This window comes from Stomoxys calcitrans, chromosome 1, assembly GCF_963082655.1.
Source record: "Stomoxys calcitrans chromosome 1, idStoCalc2.1, whole genome shotgun sequence".
In the NCBI taxonomy this organism is placed as follows: Eukaryota; Metazoa; Arthropoda; class Insecta; order Diptera; family Muscidae; genus Stomoxys; species Stomoxys calcitrans.
In genome coordinates, this window is record NC_081552.1 from 81,043,513 (window position 1) to 81,056,212 (window position 12,700).

At 39.0% G+C, this 12,700-nt stretch overlaps 1 pseudogene; it reads right to left on the reverse strand.

Moving 5' to 3' along the window:
• Positions 1-12,473, reverse strand: part of LOC131996323 (uncharacterized) — a 57,415-nt pseudogene extending 44,942 nt beyond the window's left edge.
• Between the last annotated feature and the right edge of the window lie 227 nt (positions 12,474-12,700).

Below are 12,700 nucleotides of genomic sequence, written 5' to 3' on the forward strand. Positions count from 1 at the left end.
GGATTTAAGGTTTAGGGCCCATAAAAGAGGCATTTATTGTCCGATTTCGCCGAAATTTGGGACAGTGCTTTTTGTTAGGCTCTTCGACATGTTTATGCAACTTATGCCCAAATCAGTCCAGATTTGGATATAGCTGCCATGTAGACCGATATCTCGATTTAAAGTCTTGGCCCCATAAAAGGCGCATTTATAATCCGATTTCACTGAAATTTGACACAGTGACTTATGTTCGGCTTTTCGACATCCGTGTTGTTTATAGTTCAGATCGGTATGAGGTATATGAGTATAAGGTATGAAATTTTCACCGAATTTTGATGAAAGGTGGTTCACATATATACCCGAGGTGGTGGGTATCCAAAGTTCGGCCCGGCCGAACTTAACGCCTTTTTACTTGTTTCATTTAAATTTATTCAAATTACCATATTAAACGATTTTCTGTGCTAAAGAACTTATTTGCCAGTCTATATATTTTGTGCTGTGGCGACAGTTCTCAGTAGTAACGATTTATTAAATCATGTAAAACTTTTGAACAAAAAAGTTTTGTCCAGCATCACGTCGTTTAGACTTGTCTAGGAAAAGAAAGCCCCTTATTGTCATAATTTTGGGAGTATGGCGGCATATATTTATTTGTAGGCCGCCCAAACTAAATAAATCACATAGTGACCTATTAGATCATTATGATTGATCGACTGTTATGGGGTGAGGTGTACGTTATATATATGAGCAGAATAAAGAAATCTGATTCACAGTCCACAACCTTATACCATTCATTTAAACCCCACACTGTCATGATTGGTGTATACAGCCGTTTGGCTGGGCGTCTACATGAGGGTTGTGCGCCACGCACCATGTGCCACTTGAGCACAAATTAGAATATCTATCATTTGATTCTCATTGTTTTAGTGGGTCAAATCACCTATTGGAGGCGATTTAATGTCATGTGTCATATGTCATCTAATTTCATATTAGTAATCGGCTCCTATGATCGAGTAATATTCCCATTTGGGCTCCTTTTTGGAGGTGGGCAACCCCAACCACCTGGACCTCATTTTTTATATCATATTCGTAATCTACTCCCGTATAGCTTTCATTCACATCCCATATTGTCATTATTGTCCAATATATCTGTATTAGGGTGTTTTAGGGTCGGGGCGGCCCCCCAGTTACTTGGACGCAATTTTAAATCCACCACTGTAGGACAGAGGTTATATTCATTTAGTCATTCCGTTTGCAACACATCTAAATATCAATTTCCGACCATACAATGTATATATATTTCGGATCATCGCAAAAATTCTGAGACGATTTAACGATGTCCGTGTGTCTGTCCGTCCGTCTTTTGTAATCACTGTAGAGCCTTCAAAAATTGAGAGATTGAGCTGAAATTTGGCACAGATACGTCTTTTTGATGACCGCTGGTTAAGTTCTTTCACGAGCTAAATCGGACCATATTTGGATATAGCTGCTATATAGACCGATTTTCCGATAAAGGGTCTAATGCCCATAAATGCTTTACTTTTCGTCCGCTGAAATTTAAAACAGTGAGTAGTTTTAGGCTTCCCGACATCTGACCCAAATATGGTCCATATCGGACTATATTTATATATAGCTGCCATATATACCGATCTGCCAATAAAGGGTCTGACGCCCATAAAAGCTTTATTTTTTAACCGATTTCGCTGAAATTTGAAACAGTGGGTTCTTAGTTCTCCCGACATCCGTCCCAAATATGGTTCAGATCGGACTATATTTTGATATAGCTTCCATACAGACCGATATCCCGATAAAAAGTCTGAAGCGAATAAAAGCTTTATTATACCCTCCACCATAAGATGGGGGGTATACTAATTTCGTCATTCTGATTGTAACTACTCGAAATATTCGTCTGAGACCCCATAAAGTATATATATTCTTGATCGTCGTGAAAATTTATGTCGATCTAGCCATGTCCGTCCGTCCGTCCGTCCGTCCGTCTGTCTGTCGAAAGCACGCTAACTTCCGAAGGAGTAAAGCTATCCGCTTGAAATTTTGCACAAATACTTCTTATTAGTGTAGGTCGGTTGGTATTGTAAATGGGCCATATCGGTCCATGTTTTGATATAGCTGCCATATAAACCGATCTTGGGTCTTGACTTCTTGAGCCTCTAGAGTGCGCAATTCTTATCCCATTGGGATGAAATTTTGCACGACGTGTTTTGCTATGATATCCAAGTACTGTGCCAAGTATGGTTCAAATCGGCTTATAACCTGATATAGCTGCCATATAAACCGATCTTGGGTCTTGACTTCTTGAGCCTCTAGAGTGCGCAATTCATATCCGATTGGAATGAAATTTCACAGGACGTGTTTTGTTATGATATCCAACAACTCTGCCAAGTATGGTTCAAATCGGTCCATAACCTGATATAGCTGCCATATAAACCGATCTGGGGTCTTGACTTCTTGAGTCTCTAGAGTGCGCAATTCTTATCCGATTTGACTGAATTTTGGCACGAGGTCTTTTGTTATGATATACAACAACTTTGCCAAGTATGGTTCAAATCGGTCCATAACCTGATATAGCTGTCATATAAACCGATCTTGGGTCTTGACTTCTCGAGCCTCTAGAGTGCGCAATTCTTATCCGATTTGACTGAATTTTGGCACGAAGTGTTTTGTTACGATATCCAACAACTGTGCCAAGTATGGTTCAAATCGGTCTATAACCTCATATAGCTGTCATATAAACCGATTTTGGGTCTTGACTTCTCGAGCCTCTAGAGGGTGCAATTCTTATCCAATTTGGCTGAAATTTTGCAAGATGTTTTTTATTGTTACTTTCAACAACTGTGTCAAATAAAGTACAAGTCGGTTCATAACCTGATATAGCTGCCATATAAACCGATCTGGGATCTTGACTTCTTGAGTCTCTAGAGGTCCCAATTATTATCCGTTTGCCTGAAATTTTGTACGACGGATCCTCTCATGACCATCAACATACGTGTTTATTATAGTCTGAATCGGTCCATAGCCCGATACAGCTCCCATATAAATCGATCTCTCTATTTTACTTTTTGAGCGCAATTCTTATTCGAATTGGCTGACATTTTACACAGGTCTCCAACATATAATTTAATTGTGGTCCAAACCGGACCATATCTTGACATCGCTCTAATAGCAGAGCAAATCTTTTCTTATATCTTTTTTTTGCCTAAGAAGAGATGCCGGGAAAAGAACTCGACAAATGCGATCCATGGTGGAGGGTATATAAGATTCGGCCCGGCCGAACTTAGCACACTTTTACTTGTTTTTTATCCAATTTCGCTGAAATTTGAGTAGTAAATAGTTGTAGGCCAACCGCTATCCGACTCAAATATGGTAATGATTGGACTGTATTTAGATATAGCTGTCATATAGGCCGATGAACCGATTAAGGGCCTGAAGCTCATAAAAGCTTTGTTTATTACCCGAGAATAACAGATTCGTAGTCCAGGACCATATACCTTTAATTTATCCCCATTTTGTCATGATTGATGTATACAGCCGTTTGTTGGAGGGTGTCTATATAAGGGTTGTGCGCCACACTCTTGAGTACAAATTTGCTACTTACTACAAATTTTAAAGACGCACACTACTTAGAAGTACCTATCATTTGATCCCCCATTGTTTTAATTGGTCAAATAATCTATTGGAGACGATTTTTAGAGGTAAAGCGCCACCTAGATTCTTGGACACAAAGCTTGATGTCATATTCGTAATCAACTCCCAAATACCTTTCCTTTTGATTCTTATACAGATACTGGCTGACCCGGGCCCGCTCCGCTGCGCCTTCTTTTACTTTATATACTAACAGTTTAACAATATAAGTGTCTTTATCTGAATCCCATATGATCTTTATTGGTCTACGAATTTAAGATTGGATAAAAGGTGTACTCCATTCATAAAATACTTCGTTTCGGCCCGATATTCTCATGATGTCTGATTTAGTGGTGTTTTCGGGGGAGTGGTGGTCCCCCAGATACTTGGCTCTGAAAAAATATCAGCATCGTGCTCTTCTCTCAAATACCAATTATTTAAACCCCATATTGCCATAGGCTTAAGAGGAGTTTACAGGATGAGGCGTCACCCAAACACATGGCCCCAAAATAGGTTATCAAATTAGTTTTCTAATCTCAAATATTGGCATGGTCGAAAAATTTTTACCCTTTTGGGGGTGTTTTGGGGAAGGGGTGATGCCCTAAATACATAATCCTATATTTGGATATCAAATTCATATTCTACTCCCAAATACCTTTATTTGAGCCCCATATTGCTCTACCCCCCAATACCTTTCATTTAAGCCCCACATTGACATGGTCGGTAAATATGCCCGATTTAGGGTTGTTTTGGGGATTGGAAAATCCCCAAGCCCGGAAAATATATCAGTAACGTGCTCTATTCTAAAATATCTATATATCATTTATTTAAGCCCCATATTATCATGGTCAGTAAACAAGTCTTGTTTGGGGGGTTGTTTTGGGAAAGGGGTGGACCCCTAGAAACGTGGTCTCGCATTTGGATATTAGATTCGTATTATACTCATAAATACCTTCCATTTGAATCCCATATTGACATGGTCGGTAAATATGTCCGATTTAGGGGTGTTTTGGGGATTGGAATCCATTTGAATCCCATATTGACATGGTCGGTATATATGTCCGATTGAGGGGTGTTTTGGGGATTGGGGTGGTCCCCCTTACACTTGGCCCGACAATTGGATATCAGATACGTTTTCTTATCCTAAGTACCTTTCATTTAAGTCCCATATTGTCGTGATTGGTCTTAATATATGTTTGGTATGTTTAAAATTTTCAAGAAAATCGGTTCAGCCGTTTCTGAGTTTATAAGGAAAACACAAACAAACAAACAAACCTACAAACAAACACAAATAGATTTTTATATATAAGATTCGTAGCCCAGTCTAGAATACCTTTCATTTGAGTCCCATATTGATATTTACGTCCAATATGTTTGCTTGAGGGAGTTTTTGGGGTTGGACGACCCCTTGCATACTTCATCCCAATTTTTAATACCATATTCGTATTTTACTCCCCAATACCTTTCATTTGAAACCTATATTGTCGCTATTGGTCCACTTTTGATTTTAGATGGTGTTTTTTGAGTAACGGGGGAGGGTCCGCCCTCTTCCAATATCAACAAACTAAAAAGCCTATTCCTCTTTCCTGACCATATTCGTAATCTACTCCCAAATACTTTTCATTCAAGTCCCATATTGTCATTATCGTTCAATAAACCTATTTTAGGGAGTTTTGTTTTTGGAGCGGCCCCCAGTTACTTGGATCCAATTTTTAATATGAAATTCGTAGTCTACTCTTGAATACCTTTCATTTGTATCCCATATTGTCCCGATCGGTTCACTTTTATTTTGGGGTCGTACTTTTAGGGTAAGGGGGAGGGTCCGCCCCCTACCTATATCAATAAATTATATAGTCTATTGCTCCTTCCGGTTCAGCCGTTTTTGAGTCTATACGGTACATTTTACAAACCCACAAACGAACATACAAACAAACAAACTCATTTTTATACCCTCCACCATAGGATGGGGGTATACTAATTTCGTCATTTTGTTTGTAACTACTCCAAATATTCATCTGAGACCCCATAAAGTATATACATTCTTGATCGTCGTGACATTTTACTTCGATCTAGCCATGTCCATCCGTCTGTCTGCCGAAAGCACACTAACTTGCGAAGGAGTAAAGCTAGACGCTTGAAATTTTGCACAAATACTTCTTATTAGTGTAGGTCGGTTGGAATTGTAAATGGGCCAAATCGATCAATGTTTTGATATAGCTGCCATATAAACCGATCTTGGGTCTTGACTTCTTGAGCCTCTAGAGGGCGCAATTCTTATCTGATTGGAATGAAATTTTGCTTGACGTGTTTTGTTATGATATCCAACAACTGTGTTAAATATGGTTCAAATCGGTCCATAACCTGATATAGCAGCCACATAAACCAATCGTGGGTCTTGACTTCTTGAGCCTCTAGAGGGCGCAATTCTTATCTGATTGGAATGAAATTTTGCATGACGTGTTTTGTTATGATATCCAACTACCGTGCTATGTATGGCTCAAATCGGAACTTAACCTGATATAGCTGCCGTATAAACCGATCTGAGATTTTGACTTCTTCAGCCTCGAGAGGGCGCAATTCTCATCCAATATGGCAGAAATGTTGTTCAACAGCTTTTCTCATGACCTTCAATATACGTGTCAAATATGGTCTGAATCGATCAATAGCTTGATACAGCTCCCATATAAAGCGATCTCCCGATTTTCCTTTCTGAGCCTCAACAAGGCGCAATTCTTATCCGAATGAACTGAAATATTACGCAATGACTTCTACAATGTTCAGCATTCATTTATCGCCCGAATCGGACCATAACTTGATATAGCTCCAATAGCATAACAGTTCTTATTCGATATTCTATTCCTAAAAGGAAACTCGACAAATCCGATCCATGGTGGATGGTATATAAGATTCGGCCCGACCGAACTTAGCACGCTCTTACTTGTTATATATAATATGCTTCATTTTTGTTTCGTTTAACTTGAATTTAATTTACTTAAATCATTTTGAAAAGAAAACAGGAATTTTCCACATAGCACTCAGAATTAATATCTTCTTTATTCACAAATATTCTACCATATAATTGCCCTTCATTAGTATATTACAATTGGCTGTTACTGCGTCTACCGACAATCATTACATGATCGCTTCAGGATTAACTTTGAATTGACAATAATAGGCACAAATGCCCTTTTCTGGAATCGAAAACAAATTAAACCGTAATAATTAAACCGTAATAATAAATTTTGTAGCAACTCGATAAAAATAAATTTTGATAGCCAAACGAAATGCAAATTTCCCCATGAACATTCAGGAATAGGAGAAATCTTCTCACATATCACTGAGTGTTGTTCGATTTAATTTAACTGCTGGCGATATATGTGAGGTACCATGCCATGTATTGTAGAAACTTCTCCCAAATGAATTAACTCCCCAAAACGAAATTGCACAACGAAATAAAAGCATCAACGAAATAAAAGCATCAACGAAATAAAGCCCAAAAAAAAGATAAAATAAACACCAGAATTACTTTTGGGGGTTATTTCATTGTTTTGCTTTGGAGGTTATTGCATTGGAGATTATTGCCGAATCAATATAAAAATATTAGAAAGTTGTTTTGTTACTTTTAAAACAACAATTAAAAAGGCGTTAAGTTCGGCCGGGCAGAACTTTGCATACCCACCACCTCGGGTATATATCAAAACCATCTTTCGTCTAAATCCAGTGAAAAATACATACCATAGCAGCTATATAGAAAAATGTTCCGATTCGGAGGGCCCAACACAACTCACTATCCCAAATTTCGGTGACATCGGACAAAAAATGGGCCTATATGGCACCAAAACCTTAAATCGAGAGATCGGTCTATATGGCAGCTATATCCGAATCTGGACCGATCTAAGCCAAATTGAAGAATGATGTCGAAGGGCCTAACATAACTCACTGTCCCAAATTTCAGCAAAATCGGAAATAAAATGTGGCTTTTATGGGCCTAAGACCCTAAATCGGCGGATCGGTCTATACGGCGACCATATCAAGATATAGTCCGATTTAGCCCACCTTCGAACTGAACCTGCTTATGGATGAAAAATGAATCTGTCCAAAGTTTCAACTCAATGTCCCTATTTTTAAAACTGTAGCGTGATTTCAACAGACAGACGGAAAGACGGACGGACATGTTTAGATCGTCTTAGGTTTTTATGCTGATCAATTTTATATATACTTTATAGGGTCGGAAATGGATATTTCGATATGTTGCATACGGAATGACAAAATGGATATATCCCCATCCTTCGGTGGTGGGTATAAAAATGGTCATAATGCCCATTGAGCGTTCAGGCCGATTTTTAGGCGGTTATAATGCCCAAAACAATATTGACCGTATCAGGGTATGTTATGGTTTTGGGCGTTATGTCCCCTGGGGTGTTGTTGTGCTAATGACGCCACCGCTTAATTGAGTTAAGTTTTAGTAACATTGCGGCGGTTACTTTAGCTTCGTGATGTCATTTCAATTCTGAAAAAATCTGCTTTTGATTTTAGAAAAGCTGGGTACTAAATCCCATAATCTACCACTTAGAAGCTTTTATCGCCACTATCTATTCATGTCCTTCCAACCAACCTTCATTTCACTTGACGGTAGATTATTCAGCAGTGAATCTTAGTAAAAAATGTGATGTTCCTTTAGGATGCGCGTATCATTTATTTAACTCGATACATAAAACCGTGAACATATTTCCAAAGAGCCGAACAATGTACCCTCAACCTTAAACACAACTTCAGTCAAGTCGCCATATCGTTCATTAAACGACTATCAGTGATTCTGTGATGAAGTGATTCAAGGCAATGACGCACCTTTTAAACAGACAACCGCAGGACCGTGAAGTAGATAAATGGCTGAGAAGAAAAACCATAGTCCTTTGTATGAAATTAATTGTGTGTGAAGTGGATGTCTATGATGATTTCGACAATGCTTAAATGATAGGATTTATTTCCTACACGGTACTCAGTGAAGGGATTGTTATTCAAATAATATTTAATATTTAAAAAATAAATTAAAATTATTTGCGTAAATAAAACCTAACAACTCGTTTACCATTGATCTTGTACGACATAAATCACAAATAAAAACAAGTAAAAGCGTACTAAATTCGGTCGCACCGAATTTTGAGAACCCACCACCATGGATTCTGCTAAAAATGTATACAAAAGATATTTATTGAAGGACATAATTTTATTCTACATACCAAATTTCTGTCAAACCAGCAAAAATTAAAGTTTCTAGGAACCGCACAAGAATCATCGAGAGACCAGTTTACATGGGAGCAATATCAGGTTATAGAGTGATTTGGACCGTATTTGGCACAGTTGTTGGAAGTCTTAACAGAACACCGCATGCACAATTTCAGACAAATCGGATATTGCGGTTTGTAAGGGCTCAAGAAGCCAAATCACGAGATCGGTTTATATGGGAGCTATATCAGGTTAAAGACCGATTGAGACCGTACTTGGCACTACGTGCAAAATTTCAGCCAAATCGGACAAAAATTTCGGCTTGCAAGGGCTCAAGAAATCAAATCGGGAGATCAGTTTTTATGGGAGCTATATCAGGTTATAGACCGATTAGGACCGTACTTGGCACAGTTGTTGGAAGTCATTACAGAACAGTACATGCAAAATTTCCGCCAAATCGACAAAAATTCCAGGGGCTCAAGAAATTAACTCTAGAGTTCGGTTTATATGGGAGCTATACCTAAATCTGAACTGATATGACCCATTTACAATCCCCATCGACTTAGATCAATAAACAGTATCTGTCCAAAATTTCATGCGGCTAGACCGCTATCGTGATTTCGAAAGACGGACGGACGGGCATGGATGGATCGACTCAGGACGTCGAAACGACAAAAAAAAATTACAAATATTTCGAGGTGTTACAAACGGAATGACTAGATTATTATACCCCGACCCTATGGTGGTGGGTATAACAAAAAAAAAAGTAGGTGCACATATAGTACATATTTCGCAATGTCATCGATAGGCATAAATAAATTGTGATGTTTTAGCTATTATCTTTTTGGCAACACTGGTCTAAACAGCCCATGCACATTTCGTTTTTGATTCACTGTCAAACATCTTCAGTTTCGTCTATAATTTAACCAAGAATCGTCTTACAAACGAACAATGCCCGCAAATTATTGCATTTTATTATCAAAATACGTGCTCTGTTGAGAAAGTTCATCGCGCGCTTCTTTCATTTTATGAACAAAGCTCATTTTGGCTCAATGGGTACGTAAATAAACAGAATTGCCGATTTTGTAGTGAAGAGCAGGCAGAAGCATTGCAAGAGCTACCAATGCATCCAGAAAAAGTCACAGATTGGAGCGGTTTATGGGCTGGTGGCATCATTGGACCGTACTTCTTCAATGATGATCCGAATCGTAACGTAATGATGATACGAGCGCTACCGTGAGATGATACCCAACTATTTTGCACAAAATGTAAGAGATTGACTTGCATGACATGTGGTTTCAACAAGACTTATTTGGAGGTGAGTTCGGTGAACATTTTATTACACGTTCGTGACCTATCAATTGCCCCCCAGATCGTGCGATTTTACGACTTAAGACAAGTTTTTGCGGGGCTAGACGATATTGAAGCATATTTCGTGAGATACCGGCCGAAATGTTGGAAAGAGTATGCCAAAATTGGATTAAGCGGATGGACCAGTTGTCAAGAAGTCAAGTCCCCAGTTCTGTTTATATGACAGCTGTATCTGGTTATAAACCGATTTCAACCATACTTTGCACAGAGGCTCAAGAAGTCAAGACCCACGATTGGTTTATGTGGCTGCTATATCCGGTTATGGACCGATTTGAACCATACTTAACACAGTTGTTGGATATTATAACAAAACACGTCGTGCAAAATTTCATTCCAATCGGATAAGAATTGCGCACTCTAGAGGCTCAAGAAGTCAAAACCCAAGATCGGTTTATATGGCAGCTATATCAGGTTATGGACCGAATTAAACCATACTTGGGACAGTTGTTGGATATCATATTATTATTATACCCTCCACCATAAGATGGGGGGTATACTAATTTCGTCATTCTGTTTGTAACTACTCGAAATATTCGTCTGAGACCCCATAAAGTATATATATTCTTGATCGTCGTGAAATTTTATGTCGATCTAGCCATGTCCGTCCGTCTGTCCGTCCGTCCGTCCGTCCGTCTGTCTGTCGAAAGCACTCTAACTTCCGAAGGAGTAAACCTAGCCGCTTGACATTTTGCACAAATACTTCTTATTAGTGTAGGTCGGTTGGTATTGTAAATGGGCCATATCGGTCCATGTTTTGATATAGCTGACATGTAAACCGATCTTGGGTCTTGACTTCTTGAGCCTCTAGATTGCGCAATTCTTATCGGATTGGAATGAAATTTTGCACGACGTGTTTTGTTATAAAATCCAACAACTGTTCCAAGTATGATTCAAATCGGTCCATAACGTGATATAGCTGCCATATAAACCGATCTTGGGTCTTGACTTCTTGAGCCTCTAGCGTGCGCAATTCTTATCCGATCAGAATGAAATTTTGCACTACATGTTTTGTTATGATATCCAACAACTGTGCCAAGTATGCTTCAAATCGGTCCATAACCTGATATAGCTGCCATATAAACCGATCTTGGGTCTTGACTTCTTGAGCCTCTAGAGTGCGCAATTCTTATCCCATTGAAATGAAATTTTGCACGACGTGTTTTGTTATTATATCTAACAACTGTGGCAAGTATGGTTCAAATCGGTCTATAACCTGATATAGCTGCCATATAAACCGATCTTGGGTCTTGACTTCTTGAGCCTCTAGAGGGCGCAATGCTTATCCGATTGGAATGGAATTTCTCACGACGTGTTTTGCTATGATACCCAACAACTGTGCTATGTATGGTTTAAATCGGTCCATAACCTGATATAGCTGCCATATAAACCGATCTTGGGTCTTGACTTCTTGAGCCTCTAGAGGGCACAATTCTTATCCGATTTAAATGAATTTTTGCACGAAGTATTTCGTTATGATATCCAACAACTGTGCCAAGTATTGTTTACATCGGTCCATAACCTGATATAGCTGTCATATAAACAGATCTGGGGATTTGACTTTTTGAGCTTCTAGAGGGCGCAATTCCTATCCGATTTGGCTGAAATTTTGCATGACGTATTTTATTTTTACTTTCAACAACTGTGTCAAATAAGGTTCAAATCGGTTCATAACCTGATATAGCTGCCATATAAACCGATCTGGGATATTGACTTCTTGACCCCTCGAGGTCGCAATTATTATCCGATATGCCTGAAATTTTGTACGATGGATCCTCTCGTGAAAATCAACAAACGTGTTTATTATGGTCTGCATCGGACTGTAGCCCGATACAGATCCCATATAAATCGTTCTCTCTATTTTTATTTATTATTATTATTATTATTATTATTATTATTATTATTATTATTATTATTATTATTATTATTATTATTATTATTATTATTATTATTATTATTATTATTATTATGGTAGGGCCGAGCTCAGGCTACTATCGGGGTCAGCAGGTGGCGGATGGCTGAACGACCTAAAGGTTAGCTGTGAAAAATAAGCAGCCCCCGACCACGAGCGGTGAAGACCGAGGACATGCTACAAAAAGGCATTTATAGCCAACGACGTCTTCGCGACATGGCGAGTGGATGCCGCCAGTTGACTAAGTATCCACCCACAGGGGTGCTCTACAGATAGATGCAGTCTGGGGAGTGATGCCCCCGTGGATTCCCCAATCAAGGGGACTTTGACCCTGGCGCGTACACTGGAACATGATTTTGATAACCGATTTGGATTGATGCTACGAGCTGACGGCTGTGGTATTCTGTTACCTGAGTAGGAGGGAGTGACATCCCTCTCGAAATGGCTTTCAGGCTAATGCCACCGCTGCCTCCGTCCCGTTAAACCCCTGGCAGGCCTTAGGGAACGATCTGTGCCTCGTAACCATTAAGTTGGTAATGTAGGTTCTGTTGATACGATATCCAGATTAATGCCCGACCT